This window comes from Streptopelia decaocto, assembly GCF_964273445.1.
Source record: "Streptopelia decaocto genome assembly, chromosome: 3".
Lineage (NCBI taxonomy): Eukaryota > Metazoa > Chordata > Aves > Columbiformes > Columbidae > Streptopelia > Streptopelia decaocto.
In genome coordinates, this window is record NC_138656.1 from 51,638,073 (window position 1) to 51,659,875 (window position 21,803).

The window sequence follows — 21,803 nt, forward strand, 5'->3', positions numbered from 1 at the left end:
AGTAGAGAGCATTACTTTGCATCCACCTTGGAAAGAATCATAATGGAAGGCACCGAAGTACAGTACATCAGGCACACCAGCATCATTTTCCTTCTACATGACCACAGTTTGCCAACATCTCTGCATGAGCAAGTGCTGTCTGTTTAGAGCATATACATAGAAATACTGTTTTCTGCACCCCTGTTTTAAAGAAACTTACTCTTCTGCAGTTGGCAGCTTCCTGTCCTGGCGTTTACAGCAAAAAAGTGCTCTTTCAAACTTTTTGAAATTATTTTATGATATAATGCAGAGCAGGCAAGTGTAATGCTGTAAGTACAAGCACAAAACAGAGTGGCACAGCAGCAAATGGACCCATTAGAACCCTTCAGGCCTTTGTTTCCTTTTACTTAAGTGGTGCTTTGTACACATTAAGTATGAAAATGAAGGATTGCAGATATTCTCTTTCCATTTTATTTAGTATTAAGTATGTATTTAATGCAAGCCCTTGGATTGTTAAAACATCTTCAGACAGAGATCCTTTAGTAACTGAGGACAGACTTGAGCAAGCTACTAAATGTCTGAACTAAAAAATGAATTATTAAAATGAAAAAGACATAGACTTATTTCTAATTGTAATAAAATCATAGCGCTTCTCATGACTGTCTTTAAGCCTGAAAAGGCAAGCTTTTCCTTCCCAATCATCTTGTTTTTACCACCAAAATGTGACCCCTACTTTATATGTATGCACTTTTTATGCATGGGTTTCTTCAGCAGCCTTATTGGTATTCACTGTTGCTGTCTTTTATTCCACACTGAGCTTGTGCAATTCAGGGCATGAAGCATTTCTGTTGTGTAACACAATGTGATGGACTCTTCAAAAGCCATGTTTAACCATACTGTGCAGAATATTTACTACATGTTTAATTTGGCTTTATTTTTAAAAGATTTTGAGGTGATTTTGTGTTAATGTCAGGGTGTTTTCAAATTATGACAATAACACATTTAAATGGTAAGTAGTTGTGTCAGTTTATCTAGTATGTACATTTGCAAGCTAAGCTTTTTTCTGGGGGACTGAGAGGATTACAAATATTTTTAGTATGAATTTCCCTTATCACTTTTCTTTTACTTCTAGAACTTCCTGTTGCTATCATCACCTTCCAAATATAAATAGATGCAGCAGTTAACATTACTGACTATATATTATACCTGGAAAGAAGCAATTAACCAAGGTTCTTTTACTTAATTAGAGATGTAAAAATTATGTGCTCTAAAGTGTGATGTTAGTCATCTATGTGACCTTAGAAAAGCAAGATAACAATTTAATTCTGCATTCCTGTGAAGTTTACCAGCAAAATGGAATGCCAAGATCAAAGTTGATCTGGAAGTATCTCAGATTACAAAGATGCCAAGTTCATCCATGTCTCCCCTAAAGTAGATTTGGCCTAGCATCCCCCTTTTTTGAGACTAGAAGTATACCCAGATATTTTATTCCTGGAGGGAAAAATATTTATATGGATTTAAACAATATCAGGAGATATTACTATCTTGCTGCCAGCTCTGTCAGCAGTTTAACAACCCTGGTAATTAGACATTACTGCATGCCGAAGGCTGGTGTTGACTTTAGATGGCTAATCTTGGTCTGCAAAGTGAAATGAAAGCTATCTTGCTGGTACCAAGGGTACCAAGGCATCAGTCAGGGGTTAAATACATCCCAAGGTTGTCAAGGGAGGTGAGTGGCTTGGAAATGCAGACTTATGCCTTGAACAATTATATAATAAACTACTGAATGCTATAAAGCTCTACAGTAACCCTGCTATACGTTCTCTTCTGGTAGCCACCCCTTCATAGAATAATCTTTCTTCTGCTCCTGCCTCTCTTCTCATTTTCTCTTGCTAATCAATTTCTTCTTTCTTGGAATCAGCAGATTCTTTTATCTGATTTTAATGTTGAACTGTTTACCTACCTACAGCTGTTTTTCAAAAAGGATAATCACTGCATTTAAATTGAGTATAAATTCACAGGCTTTGATTACATACAGCACTCTGAATTTTACACAGGCAGTAAAATTGGAGACAGTACATTGTTTTGGAGTTGCAAGTGTCGAAAGAAAATGTTAGGAAGCCTACCTGATCAGAGCTCTTAAAATGCAGCCAAAGCAAGTTTCTTATTGGGCTACCCAACTGGAGACCAACAAAAACAAGACATTTGCACCTAACATTGAGATATCGAGAGACTGGCGTGTTACTAAAAAGGTTAGAAGGAGAGATTTTCCCCTTCCTGCACTGGAGAACATCAAAATAGATGGATATTCAATATAGAAACTTGTCTTGATCACTGTGGTCATTAACCATAGCTGTTCATGAAAATTCTGTGTCCTGAAGGATGAGATAAATGTTTCCTACTACATTTTATCTCAATCACACAAGCCTGGGGGAAGTAAAATGTCTTTTGTTTGTTAAAGGACATTGTGGCATACAGTTCTGCCATTATCTTGTTGGTGCCTTTTCACACTTCTTGTCAGAATCAGAAAACCTAACACAGGAATCAAACAGTTTCGGTAAACTATCTGAAACTTTGGCTACAAGTAAAGGGATATGGAAATTGAAACTTTTTCTTTAATATTTTTAATGTAGCTATAAAAAAGACTGAAGTGGCTTTTGAGTTTAGGTTGGACTAAAAAGTAGGTATTGGCCCTCCCTCCAAGCACAATATCAGATGCAGAGTCCACTTAGTACACTGTCCCAACTCCAATAATGAAAGGTAGAAAATGCTTAGGGAAAATTTATAAGAAATAGGGTAAATAAAGCATGGATCTTCCCCTTGCAGCTCTTCCAATTCCTTACTGCACACTTTACCTGGTCCTTCATTTAGGATATAACCAGCCAAGTAATACACCAAAGTTTTGCTGCTCTCAAGGTGTCATATCCAAACAACAGAGCAACCCAGCTTTGGAAGGCTCCTCTTTGCAACTCTGTGCTGTTCATTATTCCCTTATTGTCTGCCCAGCTCAGCACACACAAACTGCAAATAAATGATGATATAAAAAGATGAATTCTGGGACCAAGAAATGCCTTATCTTTCCAGAACTTGTGGGTTTAATCCAACAGCAAACTGAGGCTGCATGATCATTGTGTTTTCTTGAAACAGTAACACATAATTCTTCACTCCCTGCTTGATTTATTGACTGCAAATACCAGCCTGTATGCAGGTATTGTCATCTGATACATTTGTTTTAGTAGTCAGTATAAAATGAATTGACTACTAGAAAATGCATATCTGTTTCACAGCCAGGCTGCAATACAAAATATATTCCCAGTTCCTTTATTTATTATTTTTCCTGTTTATTAATATATGATGTCTGAAACTATTAGTCTTACTGAAGCCAGTAGGATTGCCTGGGCTAAGGAGCACTTTAATCTACACAAGGTTACCAAACTGCAGTCTTTGTTACCAGCCTAAATTTAGGAGGAAAATTATTGCAGCAGCCAGAGAGCAAAGCAAGGTGCGAAAGACGACAGGGGAGGGTGATGCTGCTGGGTGGCGCAGCAGCAGGAGGGGCAGTGCACAGGGCGTGCTAAAGGCTCTTGAAAACTAGTCCTCAGGTATCTCCCCAGGGCCCCTTATCACTCAAATCCTACATGATTACTAGCTATTCTGGTCACTTTGGCTTTAACTGCCTTTTGCTTTGGTATCCTGGTTATAAAATGAGGGTGACACCAGCAGTTAATTCTACTTGGTTGTTATGACAATAAGTATATTACATGTTCAAATACCTAGGTGAGTAATCCAAGAAGTCCAGGAGGAAAATGATAAATCTGCATTTAGTCCAGTGCTTAAGCAAGGTGCAGGAAACAAACGAAGGAGCATACTGACAAAGAGCTTTCCTTTGGAAAACAGAGTTGGAGGTTACAAAAGTAAATCAGTCATTGCAAGTACAGAAGCAGAGGCAGCTTTACACACATGTATTGCCCCGCAGTGTCTTAATTATTGTGACATTGTTCTTTAATTTTGTGTCCTGTTCTGGTCAAAATATGCATCTCTACTTCTGTGGCTTCACAGAGATTTAGGAGTATATTGTGTATGTCTCAGTAAAACTGACCTTCAAAGGAACCATTACACCATGGTTTTCAGAAAAGATCTTAAGTATCAGTCTAGAGCTGTTCAGAACTTGGGCACAATCTGTTGCCCTTTGAAGGGATGTGCCCAGGGTGGCAGCACAGTCCACCTAATCAGCAGTGACAACGGCACATTTAAATCATGCAGAAATTAGAGGTATGATGAGGGGGACAGGAACCTTCTAATGGCATGATTGCTTTAGCACAGGGAACTGATGCTGACACTTGGTGGTGCTTGGACTAGAAATGAAGCCTTGATGTGGTGAAGCAGCAAACAGTGAGAGACAAACTGGTTACCAGTTTGTGGAAAGTAGAGCTGTCATAGTTGCTGAGTGTAGTAATGACAAAAACATCTTTGTTTCAAAAATTTTGACATGCACAAAAGCACGAGGGGAAAAAAAAAAAACACTAAATCACCACTAAATCACCTGCTGTTCAGTCCTTCTGAGGTTAAAGCAAATGAAATTTTTAAATCTGTTGCACCAATGTCTCATTGTCAAATGTCTCTGAGATATTGGTATGAATAACACTTTTAACTTCAAGTATCAAACTAGTTTTCTGTCTGTTTCTGGGTGATGTAAATACCTGTCAGAGAGAGACCACCAGGTAACATAGATTAGCCAAGGTGCTTCTACAGCTCTGAGATACTGAGGCTGAGATGTAGAAAAGAAAGAGTGATGAGAATGCATGAAAGTGAGTACACATAAAATGAACAGAAGTCTGTAGCTTTAATTTTTAAAGGATACAGTCCTTGTTTCTGGCCACAGCATTTTTGCATTCTTTCCTGGCACAGCCAGGGGTAGTCCTGACACAAGCAAATCACTCTTAATTGTAGGAGGTGCCTTGCGAAAGAGAGAAATTTGAAGACATCTGAATCTTTAAAAACTATTTGTGCAGAGTGTGTTCTCTCTGAGGAGAAGTCCTGTCTCAGCAATTGGGAAGGAGCTGTTGCAAGACACGTTTAAAGATATTGCATTTGTTTGTTTGTTTGTTTGTTTGTTTGTTTTTAATGTCAGATACCTTTAACAAAATCATAAATAACAGTAGGAGACTCCTGCCTGATTTTGGTCTTCTGAGATTTGTTTGGTTTAGGACAGTAGAGGAACCATTTTATCTCCAGGAGTCCTGGACCCTGGCACATATGTCTAATAAGCGTTCGTTAGTAACTTAGTGATGCAGGCCAAGTCATTGTGTTGGTTTGAACAAAAAAGATAGAGAAAAAAAATTACTTACAAGGTATTTTTACCAAGTGAAGTATTGCATAAAGAAAGGAATTATGTCACCCCTTATCAACATGTAAAAAAAAATAAATTGTGGATTTGTATATATACATATCTTTATATTTAACAAGGAAAGTGTTACATATTTGTCAGGGAAATTAAGGTACATATTCTCCAATAAGAGAACCAAGCTCAAAGCCTACAGGAAGTTTATTTTGTGTAGAGCTTAGATACTGTTAAATGTAATGTGAGAGTAGAAGAACAGTCAAATTTCACAGGAGGGGTCATAGCCAGGCATTTTATTATTTGTTTACACTATAAATCCCTACATAAGTCTCCACAGTTAGGACGTGAAAATGCTATAAAAACTTGCTAGAGTTTTAAATGCCTTGCTGAATGGAAGTAAGAAAAGCAACAAGCAATCAAGCTCAACCTGCAAATGTGTCCTGTAAAATTGTTGATAAAAGCCATTTCCTCCCAAAGCAGAAGAAAGTTATTCTCCCTGGTTTAGGCAATCCAGAGAGAATTCAATGGTGAAACTGAACTCCAGGGATTCACTTGTGGTCCCATGTTAGCATAGCAGTAGGAAAATAACATCTTAACGTTGCAAATGGTGTTTGATGCACCTAAAGCATTATCTTGATACCTGGCTGACTGACACAGCTACCACAGCCAGAATTGATGAGGGACCACGTCCTTCTCTGACATTTCTATGGCAAGGGTCAGACTGATCAATGGAATGGCAAGTAGTAAGAGCTGGGGACCTCTGGCAAAGAGTTCTCCTTCTCAGAGGAGCTGGCATCATCTCTCAATGCACCCACAAAGCAAACTGACTGCAAGGATGTCGTACCTATTAAAATTCAGGTAGTTTTCAAAATCTCAGGTTCACCATCAACCCTGTCTTATATTTTGCTTCTATTACATTTTTTCCTCTCTCTCTTTCCCAGTCTTTTAATTGTGTTTTTCCTTTTCCAATTTAAAACAAAGACAGGTCACTTACCCATGTTCCCTGATTAATGCAAGTGCTCACTGGGAAAGACCTTACTGCAGCCTGACAGAGAAGCAGTCGGTAGATTAACAGCCCATCTTTTGACAAACTTTACTGAATACAAAATAAAAGGAAGAAGATAACTTTTCAAAGACATTTTAATTTGTATATTTAACTTTCCCCAGCATTTAAAAAGGACTCTAACAGCAGAAGTGGGTGAGAGCTGGTTGGTGTCCCTATGGCAGAAAGCCCAGCTAATGGGGTGTGCTCTGTAATTGTTTCATCTGAGCTCCACCACCACCTTTGGATTTGACCTTGCACAGATCAAACTGATCTTCTCTTGAGGTGAGAGGACAGTAATTTGTGTTCTTGCTTTTTTTCCCTTATTCTCTGGTGTAAAGAATATAATCTAATATTTTCTTACTTCTTCTTCTAGGTTTCCTTCTTTCTAAGTGTTTCAATCTGCTTCACCCTTACATACTTACCTATGGTAATTTGTAATACTGTTTTACACTGTGTGGTTTCAGTTCAATTAAATGCCTAAGTGTTTAACTGCTTTCCCATACAGCAATACCTGAATACGCTAATAGCCAAGCACTTGTGTTAGAACTTCCTTCAGTGAACACTGTAAGCCAAACCAACTAACCCAGAAAAGTAATTTTTGCATAGTTAGGCAATAAAGTGCTTTTACCGTGCTATTAAAATACAGCTAAAAAGCGATAATAAGGAATCATAATCCATTTACATTTTCTACAGTATTTCACTACACTGCTACAACTTGACAAAAATAGTTTGTGTCATGAAAGACACGTATAACAGGAAAGTAATCATATGTTAGTTTATTTTATAAATAATACACATTCATTCAGTCAAGGACTGCCTGATAGACCTAAATAAGTGGAATACTTTTTTTCCCCCAGGTTATCCTCCTGTAAATAAATCCCAGTGCCAAGAACAGGACAGACAAGTAGCCCCGATTTCAACTGGTCTACTCACATAAAAGAAAAGTATTTTCTTACACAGCACTTACTGCATTGGTTCTTCAGGTATCAGGCTGTGACAATGACACAGGAAACTGAAAACTTCACTGCCTTTCTTGGACCACTGAGAATGGCTACATACAGAATTTGAAAAATTTTACATATATAAATCCATATACATAATTTGGAAATTTATAAACCAGTTCCATACCTCTGTAGAAATACCTGGCATAGTGGAGATTAATTGTCAGGAAACACGGATATTCCCCTCACATCAGGACTGACAGACCTTGAAAACCCATCTGTCAGCAAACTATGTGGTGGATTCTTATTGCAGATATTAAGCCAAGATGACCATATCTAGTCCTGTTTAGAGATGAGGCGGAAAATATGATGACCACTTTCCTGACAGGCAATAACTTCTTGTTAGTAAAGCCATCAGAACCGTCAGGTAAATATGTAGTTCAATACATAGCATAATTTCAGGCATGCATATTATTTACTCAATTGCCTGTTAAAAGTCTGGTTTGTTTTAATCTGTTCTATCAGTCAGTGATTTAGAAATTTCATTCGTTTGGTTTTGTTTTGTTTTTTTTCTGAAAAATAAGCCTCATCTCTGTCATACTGACACTTTTTTGAACACTATTTTTGAGATTATGTTAAAATCCCCTGAAGTCTCTAGACACTCCGAAGGTGATTACCTAACAAGCCATTTCATATAATCAAGTGTCATACTTCATTCATGTACACAATTTTTTTTACTTCCCAGGGAGAGCAGCTGCATGGCTGCATGAGAAGAGGCCCTGCATCAGTAAAATATTGCTATTCAGATACTGATTGAAAAACATCTGGTCAGCCTGTCATTTTATTTAAGTTCTGAAACTAAATCTTCCACACAGCACAACAGTCTGAATTCCAAGAGAGTGAGTTTATTCCTAATAACATAATCCTTTAGCATCAGAGAACATAACATATTTTTCTGAAACTGAGCTAAAATATAACATTATTTCTGAACTGAAACCCCATATGTTGTGTTTCAGCATAGAACAAATGGTTTTCTCTTAGTTTGAGACAGATTAGCATGCAGTTTACAATAAGCAAGAAGGGTCAAAACATATTTTAGATTTAAAAGAATCTCCCTTTCCAATGCAATTTATGTAATATCCTGGCTTCTGAGAATACACCAACTTGTTCTTCTCTGTCACTTATTCTTTAGGAACCTGCTTCCCTGCAGGAGTTTTATAATGATAAATTTTAACTCTGAAATTTAAAAATGCCTTAAAGTTTTCATTAAAATTTAGAAGACTGCCAGTACCATCATTTCTGATAGGAATGGTCAAAATCAGAAACTGTTAATGAAGAGTAACATGTAATTTATTTTCTTCTATGATAAAACTTCATGTGCTCTCATTTTTATACTACAAGAGGACTTCAATTAAAAGTCTGTCTTCTTTCCTAGACGTAAGAACAAAACACTTAAGTGCACAGAGGAAATGCAGCCCTGAGCCCACCTTTTCAGTGACAAGATATGTGGTTTATATTTTTCTAATATTCTCAACATGAATTAGCTGGAGTCAGTTAAATGTGGTGATCAGTGAAATACTGCTCTACACTTGGTGTTGGAGGGATTTAGGATGTGGAAATTAGAATCTAGCAGAAATTCAGAACAAAAAAACCCAAAACAAAACACAAAACAAACAAGTAAGAAACAAACAAACAAACAAAAGAGTCAAATCCCACAGTTCTGTGTTTCAGACTCCCAAACCCACATGGAAAGAAAAGCATCCACAGGGAAATCACCCTGCAAAGTCACATTATCTTGGTTTTATTCTGTGACACTGAACAGATCGATATCTCTCTGCCTCCAGCACAGTTACTTCATTTTCTCTTTCTAAACTGTCTCTTCTGTAGTCAGTAGTCTCACTACATGCCTCCTAAAATAACATCCCCCATCTTCTTTGGCAACTTCCTTCACAAAATAAAAATAGCTCGTAATTAAATACTAAATGAAACACTGCTTAAAGCACCTTGGGGTGCAGAGGACAATGATATGACTCTCCTGTCAGTGGTACGAGTGATGCATAAGAAGTCAATAGCACTCCACCAGAGCAAAATAAAGTACCATGGAAGAGACGTCACAGGCTTACAGTGTTCCCCTGTATGCTGCTCTTGACATTTACCAGCTAGTGATACCCCCACACCTCCATTTCTCCCTTCCTAAGAGGGACATAAATCTAAAGGCTCTCATGAGAGTTCCCACTAGACCTGCTTATAAGTGTTGCAGAAGAGCTGGCCATTTTGGGTAGTTCTTGCTTGATTTATTAAGAAGTAAGAATTTAAAATAGTTTGATTTTTTTTTCTTACATTGAATTTTCTTTGAAAGGTGCTAAGGACTACAGTCTCATTTGTTCCCTTTACCAAGCAGAGTACCTGAATTCACTTGCAGTCTGCTCACTTGAAGCAAAATGCCAGGTTCTTTTCGTAGTTCTTGATCTTGTTTTAAATGCAATTGTTTGCTTCTGCCAACTCGTAATTGCACAGAAAGGTTGATGCCTGTGACTGTGAAAGGAGGTTTTCTATCATTACGTCTAATGGCTGTTCTGCTCTGTTGGTGATTACTCATTTACCTCTTATGTTTGCAGCTCTTGGCAGCAGTTGCTAGAAGACTTGCAGCAGTTCAGTGTTATTTCCTGTATGTCTTTCACAGAATCATTTGTTTACTGTTCCAGGAAAACATCAACATCATAATGCAATTTATTTCTCTGATTAATGAGAGAAGTAAATCCACCCATTTTTCTAGCTTACATTCATTGTATTCAATAAGCTACAGTTGTAGGTATTCAAGAATATTTGAATTGATAACACACCTTGAAATTTTTATCCCCATGTGGAAAGGAAAACATATTTACATTATTAGTCTCACTTTTACCTACCACCTGCTACAGGAAACAGAAATATTAGGGAAAAATAATTTTGCAACAATAAAATATGTTTGGCAAAGTGATGTTTTGTCTCTGTGTGTTCACTGTGACCCATGAGGAGGCAGCCAGCTTCTGTCTGCCATGGGCAATAGGTCTGTCATTGGGGAATATAAATTACAACACTCTCTTTGTGGATCCCAAAGCTGTGCCCAAAACACCGTCATCCACTTCAGAGACTAAAATTTGCATTCCCTGACTAGTCCATTTTGAAAGTCCATTTAGTCAAACAGTCTTTCTCTATAAGGGCTGTAGAATTAAATGATTACTTAGGAAATGTGAAACTGCCCAAAATGAGTCCTGGTATTTCTGAAGGCAATGCCATGGACATAATTGGAAAGATATGTCTTTGCAGAATATACATTTGATCCAATCAGTACTGGTGTAAAGTATGAGAGTGAATTTTTACTGACACCCTGACACCCTAATTACTTGGATGACAGTCTGCAGCCATAAAAGGCACCCATACCCCTGCCTTTGTTTTTAACAGACAGTTTTACACTTAAAAAGAAGTTAATTTAAGCCTTAAAGATAAAGCTTTTTCTTGAATTTTTAGAAGGAAGAACTTAACTGCCTCTTACTGAATAAGTAATGATTCAATACATCTTAATCAGAGTATGTGTCCTTCAGAGAGTGAAGGTCTTGTGAAATTTTACCTGCAACCCATTTGTAATGTCAGTTTGACTAAGTTCAGCACTTGTTTGGTACCATCAAAAATGCAGACTCATTTCATCATCTTCTCCCTTATGCTTTCTCTGAAGGACATAGAGTTACCAGCCCAGATCTCTTGTCTATTTTGAATAGGTATCAAATATATAATTTCTCACAGCACTTATACTCATTATTTACTACCTCCTTTCTTAAATGGTCTGATATGGTACTCAGTCACTGTTGATCAGTGGGACTGTTTTTATACTGTTGTCCTATATAATTTACATGGAGCTTGGCATCTTTGGCCCCAGTTTTCCATGACAATGGAAATACCTGTTCAAGTACAAACTCTACTGCAAAGTGTTTTAAAACACAGTTGTTGAAAGATAACTCGGTTTTCATTGTTTAGTTTGCTCTGCCTAAAGAACTTTAGTTTTCTTCTTCAAGGAGTTAATCTGTTAATTAGTTCAGCCACTCGTTCTTCAATGAAAAATAATTGATTCCCCAAAAGCATTACCTCACAACATTGAAAGATTTTATGAGATCTTTGCCATTATTACAGGGGCTTTTGGTGAAAGTCTTGTGACTGGCAGCATACCATGGATGTGGTCAGGAGCAAATTCTGAATCCAAAGTGCTGCAACAGAAGCTGAGAGCTCGGCAGCCCAAAACCTTCCCTGAAAAATAGCCAGTTCCATATAGCAAACAAAAACCCAGGATTTTTGTTGGGAAAAAGTACTAGATTTACTTCTCAATGAATATTATCATCCTGTAAAATGTCTCTCAGGACTGATTTCGTGGGTGTGAAGAGAAGGCGCAAAAAGACAAATTTTGCAATGCAAGTGAATAATCGGACACTCACCCTCCCTCAGTTTTACTGTTCCTAGTGGGCCTCATATGGGTTTTGCTGGAATGTGATGTAAGGTTCTAGTAATTTTAAGTAGATTTTTTAAAAGGCTGGATAATTTCATGCAATCATTAACCACCTCTTGCTGCTTGGCATGCTGAAATAATAAGGGTAATTGAATATCATGCTTCTGGGTGTAAGCTAATTGCCTGCAGGGCTCTGGAAGGATATTTCTTTCCTGTACACCACATAGTATAATTGGAAAGGTAAATAGGCCGTATGGGAGCCTTCCACCTTCCTCAAGAATATCAGTGCAGAAGGTAAAATGTCAATTTAGATGAACAAATGATTTAATCCAGTATGGCGAGCCCCCTGCTCCTATGGTGCCATGGTGAACAACTATTTGGACTGCAGGATATACACCTGCCATTGTGTAATGAGGTCCTGAGTAACCTGGGTTATTATTTTTAACCTGAAACACCAGTAAAACCACCAAACTTCTCAAAATTTTCATCTCTATGGCAACCTCCATACAAAGTATTGTTCAGTTGTGAATTAATATGTATTTATGCTTAAATGAGAACCAAGAGTGACTATTCCTGGTTTTATAAACATACCATCCCCTGAATCCCTTTAATCTTCTCTATGTGCTGTTAAATATCAGGTAATGGAGAGGCACAGTGTGAGCTCAATTAGGTTAAAATCTTATCGGTGTAATTGGGCAGGATGAGCTGTATTAGCTTGCCAAATAGGACTCACCACTGAAGTTATTTACTCAGTTTTATATTCTTCCAAATGCAATTAATTGCATAACTACTAGCAACTAATATTTATTAATTAATGGGGTTCCAACATAATTGCATGTGATAGACATCACCAAATTAGTCCTTTGAGGTGACTGGAAGGTAGGGAAGGGGATCATTACCATGAATACCAAACCTCCTCAGGAGACTGACTCACCTACAAATCACATTCAGGAGCAACTGGAAAAATGGCCAATGCTAAAGAGGACTCCAAAGCACACACTGCCATACACATGGCCTCAGCATGGGATGCTGGGTCTTATTAAATCTCAATAACCTTGGAAAAAAACAAGACTCTCAAAAAGCTGTCTACAAGAATGACCTTATTACTTTTTTCTGCCTTAAACAAACAAAATTTCACTGACTTCAACAAATTTCTGTTCCTTCCAACTCTTTTTTACTAGCTAAACACTCTTCCCTACAATTTTAGCTAATTGGAGTTGAAATCTCTTTGCGTAACAAGCCCTTTACTCTGGCGGTTGTTTGCCAAGAAGCCCTGGCCATGCTTTTCAACACATCACTGCTCTGTTTTCCTCCCTTCACCACTGGAACAGCCTCTATCTGAGAGCAGCAGGTACATGGAAGGCACACTCTGCACTGCCGTGCTTGCTGCACTGTTTTCTTGCAGACAGCAATGCAGAAGCTACACAAGATCATATAATTAACAATCCAGTTACTGAATTAGAGTCTCAGAATACTGTTGCTATTATGCCATTAGAAGTGGCACCTTTTATAGCAGCTGTAACTCTGGAATGCCTGTGGTTATCTCGGGTGCTGAACAGCCTTACTAGTTAGAACAGACTGTTATGATCCTGACCAATATCCTAATGTGTCTATTGTGCATTAGCAGGGTACTGTTGTTATGATCAAAATTTTCAGCAGCAAGGATTCATTTGACATTCCTGACTTGGGCTATCTAGGGAGCCTGTGTTTTGGTGGAATGAGTATGTGAGCTGGACACCTTGCTTTTATGCAAGGACATGAGCACCTCTGAGCCTCAGAAAGAATCTTCTACTTCAGAAAATTCAGAAGCAACTAGGAATTAGTGGGTTTTGATCAAAATACTAACTACAGGCTGTGACAGGTAGACCAGATACCTTCCACATGATATCTCTAATACAAATAGGCATAAAACAGGTAAAGGATGAGATGAGATGAAATGAGATGTATTTTCAGAAAATCATATTAATTGAATATTCTTTTTTATCTACACTTTATGTAAAGGTCTCCTGCTGTTTCTACTAGATTCTACTTTGCTTCTGTCCTTCACTATGGGACAGTGCTGTTATACACAATTAAACACATTTCCAATTTGTGCTCCTGAGACTGTGGCAGCTGTACTTCAATAGAGAGTGAAGGCAGACCAGATGGATAGAAGGTGAAGTGCTGTCAGTCCTTTGAGACTGAAGATGCCACAGAAGCAAACAGAACCAATGGCTTATAAGGTAAAATAATATCCTGACAGTTTGATGAAAGACTAATTCAGAAACTCCTAGTCCTCTGAAAAATTAAAATCTCCAGCACCATCAAGGGCTCAGATGAGAAAGGTTTGGAGGGAGCAATGTAGGTGCAGTGTCGTGCTCCCCTTGGCATGCCTTTTGCAGCCCCAGTGGCCCTGGAGCTGTCGGCTTTGTGGCTCTTGGAACCCTAACCATGATGGCAGCTTGGTCCTGATCCCAACAGTGAGCAGCTCTTCACCTCTCCACTTCTAGCCAAGCCAAAAGCAGTAACATTTTTTGAATATCTGCTCCTCTGTCAGGTTTACAGATCTGCCCTTTCTGTATATATTACAGCAAAGATTTCCAGTCAGTCGGCTTGACATTATTCTATGAACTGACCATGAAATGATACAAATAAAGGGCAGTGTCCCCTCCAATTCAAGCGTGATGAATATTGACTGAAACAGAATATTTTAGATTATGAGGGGCTTGCTTGGATTTTTGCATACGAACCTGAGACATACTCAGTGTTTACATTCCCAACATCCCCACCTGCTTTACAGACACGCCGCCCATCCCCAACAGCAAGGGGAGCCCATTGCTGTAGATAGCTGAAAAAATTGCTGTTGCCCAAAACCATACAAAGAAATCTATGCTTTTACAGGTACATATTTTTACCCCATTTTGGAGAAGTAAAAGGAACAAAGGAAATAAATATTATGTGGCTGAGGTCGGTGACTGGAAATCTCCAGAGAGAAAGGATGAGCAATGATGAAGGAAACCTGCTCGCACACAACGTGGTGCCCCAGGACACATAACCCTGGCAGTCAACTGAGATCAAGATGAAGACACTTTTTGGTGGGTCTCTCAGGAACTTTCTTTTTCCACAGTGGAGTGTTTTCCCTGCAAAATGTTATCTGAGTTCCCTGGGGTCTCTTGTCAATATGTCCCCATTAGAGAGTTAATCACAGGAATTATGTGAAAAGGAATTAGGTAAACTGTAGGGGAAGTTCATCCTTCCTCCCTTTCATAATAACGTACAGATGTTCTAACATGAAATGTTATGATACAAGAATGCATTATTCCCCTCAGGAATATCTTGGGGGGAAGTAGAAGAGAATATAGCTGAATTTAAGGAAATTTGCCTGTTACAATATGGCTACTTGCAGGGTAAATGGCTGCTCTTTGCCAAGTGCAAAAACATTATGATAGAGTATAGTAAAACAAACCCCATGGCAAAGGCAAATTGTAATCACCATGGAAGGTAGTATTAAAAAAAAAAAAGGATCTTCTGTGGTTTTCTATATTTCCCCTATATGAGAATAAAATTAAAAAAAAAAAAAAAAAAAAAGAAGAAGAAATGGCATTTTGTGTTTGGGCCCATATGTGGGCAGCAGGCTTCAATGAGTATGTGGGTGGCAGACTTTCTAGTTAGGATCCCACAAACATCAGGATCTGTAAAGCTAGAGCTTTTTTTCCCTACTTCTTGGGGATGCTGGGAACATTTTGACAGAGTTGCTAAACCACACACGCACATACACAGGTGTTTGCATAGCTTCTTCTCCTGGTGTACTTGGCCTCATTTCTTTTTCAGGCTGGTTTCTCCAGCTATCACATTTTTATAAAATTAAATAACAATTTTCCTTTGCATTTCTCGTTGACTGTCTGCCTAGATGGGCAGCGGGTTGGCTTGGTGGGCAAGCGGGAGATCTGGGCTCCCCATTCGCATCCAAAATGCACTGGCAGGAGGCTGACCAGGATTTAATTGTGATATCCCAAACATTTTGTGACTACTTTCAAAACCTTGCTTATATAAGAAGGCTCATCCACGTTTTTTTAAGCCTTTATCTGTCTCTGGTTTTGTGCCAGACTGCAACAGCTGGCATTTCTCTAAACTCTGCCTAAGGCTAATCCCTGCAGAGGGATGCAGGGGCATGCCATGGGAAGCAAGGGGCTCTGTTTTTCTCCCCTCCATTCTCCCCAAGGAGAAGAGGTGCTCCAGATGAGGAGTCCAGACCACCAGTGCCCACAACACTGCTACAGCCACCACTCACTATCTTGGTCTCAGGGTATTTAGAGATTGTTTATCACTCTCAGGTGAGGGGCCAGTCCCAGCTGTAAGGCTGCCATCAAATTTTCTTCTCTGGCACATGCGTACTTCCCACCAGAGGGCACAGCCCGTCTGTGCATGATGGAGCTATCCCAGATTGCAATGAACTCCCACAACAATGGGAAAAAACATCCTTCACCTTGACATCCACTTTTGGGTCATGATTTCGTATGTCCTATTTTTCATTAATGTATCTCCTGAGGGGCTTCAGCCTAGTTCAGAATTCCACTACTGCGGCACAAGCTGTTTCAGGGCAGCAGACAAAGAGTGTTGGAATGGTTGCAAAGCCACATGCCCTTTCCTTATTCTTCTTTCCCCCATAGCTACCATTTTTAAAAAACCACCAGTAAACTGCAGCTGAAGATATTGTTTTCCCCTTTAAATTTTTATTTAAATGGTTTGGTCATTTGGGGAAAAGAAAAAAAATGCAACAGGAAAATAAAATTATTTACATTATAAACCTATAATGTTTCTCCATTCTGAACTATAGTTTTTGCTGGCCCTATTTGAGTATCTTGTATGGGCTAAGAAAGGGAAGAAAGAAAATATTTCCCATTTGGTGAGGCAGCACCCAACCGTACCTTCCCTCTTCTTCTTTTTCTTTTCCAGCAAATGTTTGCAAGCTGTTGAATAAAACAGTGATTGCACATACACTTTTTCATCTCTCACAACAGATGACAGCCTAAAAATGAGCTGAAATAAGAAAAATGCCTTAGGTTCTGGGGCTCCCACAGTGTCAGCACCAGAGCACTTCCACACCTTGTGTATATCAGCCACTGGAGATGGGATTCACAATACTGTAGACACCACAGAGAGTTTAGGCTTCAGAGCACAAATATCCTGTACTGGCTGTGGATATCTTAAATGCTGGTGTGAGCATATGCCCCCACTTCTCTCATTTCCTCTATGCATATACGCATCAGGACTTTTATAAAGAAAATAATCCACCAGAATTACAGTAGTGCAAGTGCCAGAGGATCCGCACAGCAATGCTAATGTAATAATTGGTTTCACTTGGTTGTTTAATCACTCAGAAGCACCATTTGGTGCAACAAACAAGAGGAGCTGGAAGCCATTGTGCAGCAGGAAAGCTATGACATAATTGCCATCACAAAAACATGGTGGGATGACTCTCATGACTGGAGTGCTGCTATGTGTGGCTACAAGCTCTTCAGAAAAGATAGGCAGGGTAGGAGAGGTGGAGGGGTGGCTTTGTATGTTAGAGAGTCACTTGACTCTGTTAAACTTGAGGTCAGCAGTGACAAGCTTGAGTGCCTGTGGACCAGAATCAGAGGGAAGTCCAACAAGGCTGACATCCTCGTGGGTGTCTGTTATAGACCACCCAACCAGGATGATGAAGGAGATGAATTATTCTACAAGCAGCTGGCAGATGTCTCAAAATCGACGGCCCTTGTTCTTGTGGGTGACTTTAACCTGCCGGATATCTGCTGGGAGCTCAATACTGCACAGAAGAGGCAGTCTAGGAAGTTCCTAGAGTGTATAGAGGACAATTTCCTTCATCAGCTGGTAAATGAGCCTACCAGAGGCAAGACCCCGCTAGACCTACTGTTTACAAACAGAGAAGGGCTGGTGGGAGATGTAGTGGTTGGAGGCCGCCTGGGGCATAGTGACCATGAAATAATAGAATTCTCAATACTCAGAGATGCAAGGAAAACCATTAACAAAACCCCTATGCTGGACTTCCGGAGGGCAGATTTTTGCCTATTCAGAAGTCTAGTTCAGAGCATACCCTGGGAAACAATGCTTAAAAACAAGGGGGCCCAGGAGGGTTGGACATGCTTCAAGCAGGAGGTTTTGAGTGCACAGGAACAGGCTGTACCAGTGTGCCGAAAGGCTAGCCGGCGGGGAAGACAACCGGCTTGGCTAAACAGGGAGATTCTGAATGAAATCAGAAATAAAAAGAGACTTTACCGACTGTGGAAAAAAGGGCTGGCTACTTATGAAGAATTTATGGAAATAGCTAGATCATGCAGAAAAAAAATCAGGGAAACAAAAGTGCAATTTGAAGTTAATTTGGCCAATTCTGTCAGGGATAATAAAAAGTCCTTCTTCAAATATGTTAACAACAAAAGGAGGGGCAAGGAAAATCTCCATTCTCTGTTGGACTCTGAGGGAAATATAGTTAACAAAGATGAGGAGAAAGCTGAGGTACTTAATACCTACTTTGCCTCAGTTTTTACCAGTAAGACAGGTGGCCCTCAGGACAACTCATGTCTGGAGGTGGTTGACAGAGATAGGAACCCAAATAGGCCCCTTGTATTCCAGGAGGAAATAGTCGGTGATTTACTGAGCCATCTGGATCCTCACAAGTCAATGGGACCAGATGGGATCCATCCTAGGGTGATGAGGGAGCTAGCAGAAGAACTTGCCAAGCCGCTCTCCATCATCTTCCAACAGTCCTGGCTCACTGGGGAGGTCCCATATGATTGGAAACTGGCCAATGTTACCCCAGTCCACAACAAGGGCTGCAAAGCTGACCCTGGCAACTACAGGCCTGTCAGCCTGACCTCAGTGCCTGGCAGGGTTATGGAGCAGATCATCCTGAATGGAATCACACAGCACCTTCAGGATGGACAAGGGATCAGACCCAGCCAGCATGGGTTTAGGAGGGGCAGGTCCTGTCTGACCAACCTGATCTCCTTTTATGATCAGGTAACTCACCTGGTGGATGAGGGGAAAGCTGTGGATGTGGTCTATCTGGACTTCAGCAAGGCGTTTGACACTGTCTCCCATAATATACTCCTGCAAAAGCTGGTAGCCCATGGCTTGGACAAGTGTACTCTACGCTGGGTTAAGAACTGGCTGGAGGGCCGGGCCCAGAGAGTGCTGGTGAATGGGGCTGCATCTAGCTGGCGGCCAGTCACTAGTGGTGTTCCCCAGGTATGTGTTGGGTCCAGTCCTATTTAACATCTTTATTGACGATTTAGATGAAGGGATTGAGACCATCATCAGCAAATTTGCTGATGACACCAAGTTGGGAGGGAGTGTCGACCTGCTGGAAGGCAGGAGGGCTCTGCAGAGGGATCTGGACAGACTGGAAAAATGGGCTGATTCCAATGGGATGAAGTTCAATAAGGCCAAGTGCCGGGTGCTGCACTTTGGTCACAACAACCCCCTGCAGCGCTACAGGCTGGGCGCAGAGTGGCTGGAGAGCAGTCAGACAGAAAGGGACCTGGGGGTACTAATTGACAGGAAGCTCAACATGAGCCATCAGTGTGCCCAGGTGGCCAAGAAGGCCAATGGTATCCTGTCCTGTATCAAAAATAGCGTGGTCAGCAGGACAAGGGAAGTGATCCTTCCCCTGTACTCTGCATTGGTGAGGCCACACCTGGAGTATTGTGTTCAGTTCTGGGCCCCTCAGTTCAGGAAAGACATTGAAGTTCTGGAGCGAGTCCAGAGAAGAGCAACAAGACTGGTGAAGGGACTTGAGCATAAGACCTATGGGGAGAGGCTGAGGGAGCTGGGGTTGTTTAGTCTAGAGAAGAGGAGGCTTAGAGGTGACCTCATCACTCTCTATAACTACCTGAAGGGAAGTTATAGCCAGGTGGGGATTGGGCTCTTCTCCCAGGCAGTTAGCAATAGGACAAGGGGGCATGGGCTTAAACTCTGCCAGGGGAAATTTAGGCGGGATATTAGAAAGAAATTCTTTACAGAGAGAGTGGTCAGGCATTGGAATGGCCTGCCCAGGGAGGTGGTGGACTCGCCGTCCCTGGAGGTTTTTAAACAGAGATTGGACATGGCACTTAGTGCCATGATCTAATAAACGGACTAGAGTTGGACCAAGGGTTGGACTCGATGATCTCTGAGGTCTTTTCCAACCCAGTCGATTCTGTGATTCTGTGATTCTGTGATTTGGTGACTGTAGGATTTTTGCATCTTCAGGACCCTGTGAGATGGCCAGATGAGTGAGGGTGCTCACTTCCCTCCTCGTGCTGGTTGGTTCTGACCAGGGGCAGTGAGCAAATGGAAATCAGAGGTAAGCAAGAGTTAAAAGAATGAAAGCTACGTGGAAATGGCGTGCCCACTTTACTTAATAACTTAATAAACCAGAAGGTTTTTGAGGTAGCAGGTAACAAACAGGGATAGAGGGAAAAAGGTTGCCTCAAAGAAAGCAGAGTTTTAGAAATGACTTTCTAAATGTCTACACCTAAATGAAGGCTCCGAGTAGGTAGTTTCACTTTAAAGTGGAACAAAATGAGTTTACCTCTGCAGCAATGCTGTTGGAGCCCTGATGCTCAGCAAAGCATTTGCAGATGAGCTTGTGTTTAGGTTCGGGCTAAGATTTTGTTTATTCCCATTGGACTTCATCAAGCACTTAATATTCTGCTAAGTGTGTGCCTAACAGAGCACATGCTTGTCTGATGGAGAAAGTGGAGAAGAGATTAATTACACACTGAATCTTCCAGTAAAAAAAAAAAAACCTAGGGGATATGAAGTGCACCGCAAAACAAACAAAATAATGTGGTTATTCCAGTGTGTGGCAGACTTGAGGAATTTCTTGCCAGAGGCCACTGCGAATGCTTGAAGCTTACACCCATAAGAGACAGTGCAAGCATTTGAATTATACATTATAGATTACTAAACAGAGAAATTACGCCAGCTATGGAAATCCCTCGAGCTCCAAATGGTCAGAGCCTGGGGGCAGTGTAGTACCCTCTGTGTTTGCCTTGGTCTAACTCTGCCCTCGGTTTCTGCTTGCAGCCACTGTCCAAGTCAGGGTGTTGGGTTGGATGAACCCTCAGTGTGACCTTGTGCAGCTGCTCTATAAGTGAACTGCTCTGTGCAGGTATGGTCATTGGGAAAACAACTTTATTAGCCTTGCTTTAGAAACACAGAAGCCAAGATTAAGTCTCAGACCCTGTTTCTAGGATATCCCCAGGCTACAACTCACGTTTTCAAGCTGAGCAAACAAGGTAGGCATAAGGATAGTCTCAGAAATTAGAAAATAAATACTATTCTTACAGACTCCTGGGAGACACCAAATATAAATACAAGTAATCTCAAACTATCGGTGATCCGTTTTTGTTGACTGTTCTCGTTCAGCCACCCACTGCTCTGCCAAATATCCACTGCCAAACAGAGATCCTTGGTCTTCTGCCACTTCACCCCCAGGACAGATAACTGGAGTACAGAGCAAACTCAAGATAGTCCCCTCACTGTGCAGCATTTTGAAATGACTCTCAGAAGTTTCTAGGTTCTAAAATGCCAATGTACCTGCGGTAAAGGAGACTGCTTGTCTTAGCATTTGTTATATTAACTGTTAAAAATCTAAGTTCACATTTTATTAAATTAAACAGCAGAATAACCCGGAGCTCAATTCCATCAGGCTCAGGTACTCAGTTACACCTCTACTTGTCAGCAGCAGGGAGAATCCACTCCTGCACTGCCGAGGCATTCTGCTTGTCACCAAACTCCTGCTGGCAACAGCTATGAACACCAGCTGAAGGAACTGTATTACAGGCCACGAGCAGAGGGGAATAATAACTAACGGTAATCAGCGAACAGCTTCAACACATCTGTGCCAAAAGATAGGCAATGAGAGAACTAGATGTAGAAAAATACAAAAATAAGCAGAGATTCATTCATAGAAAAGTGCTGTAGCTCTGGTACCTACTATGCAGCTCTGAAGGGCTCTGTTTGAGGCACACATCAGAATTTGGTAGTATTTTTTTG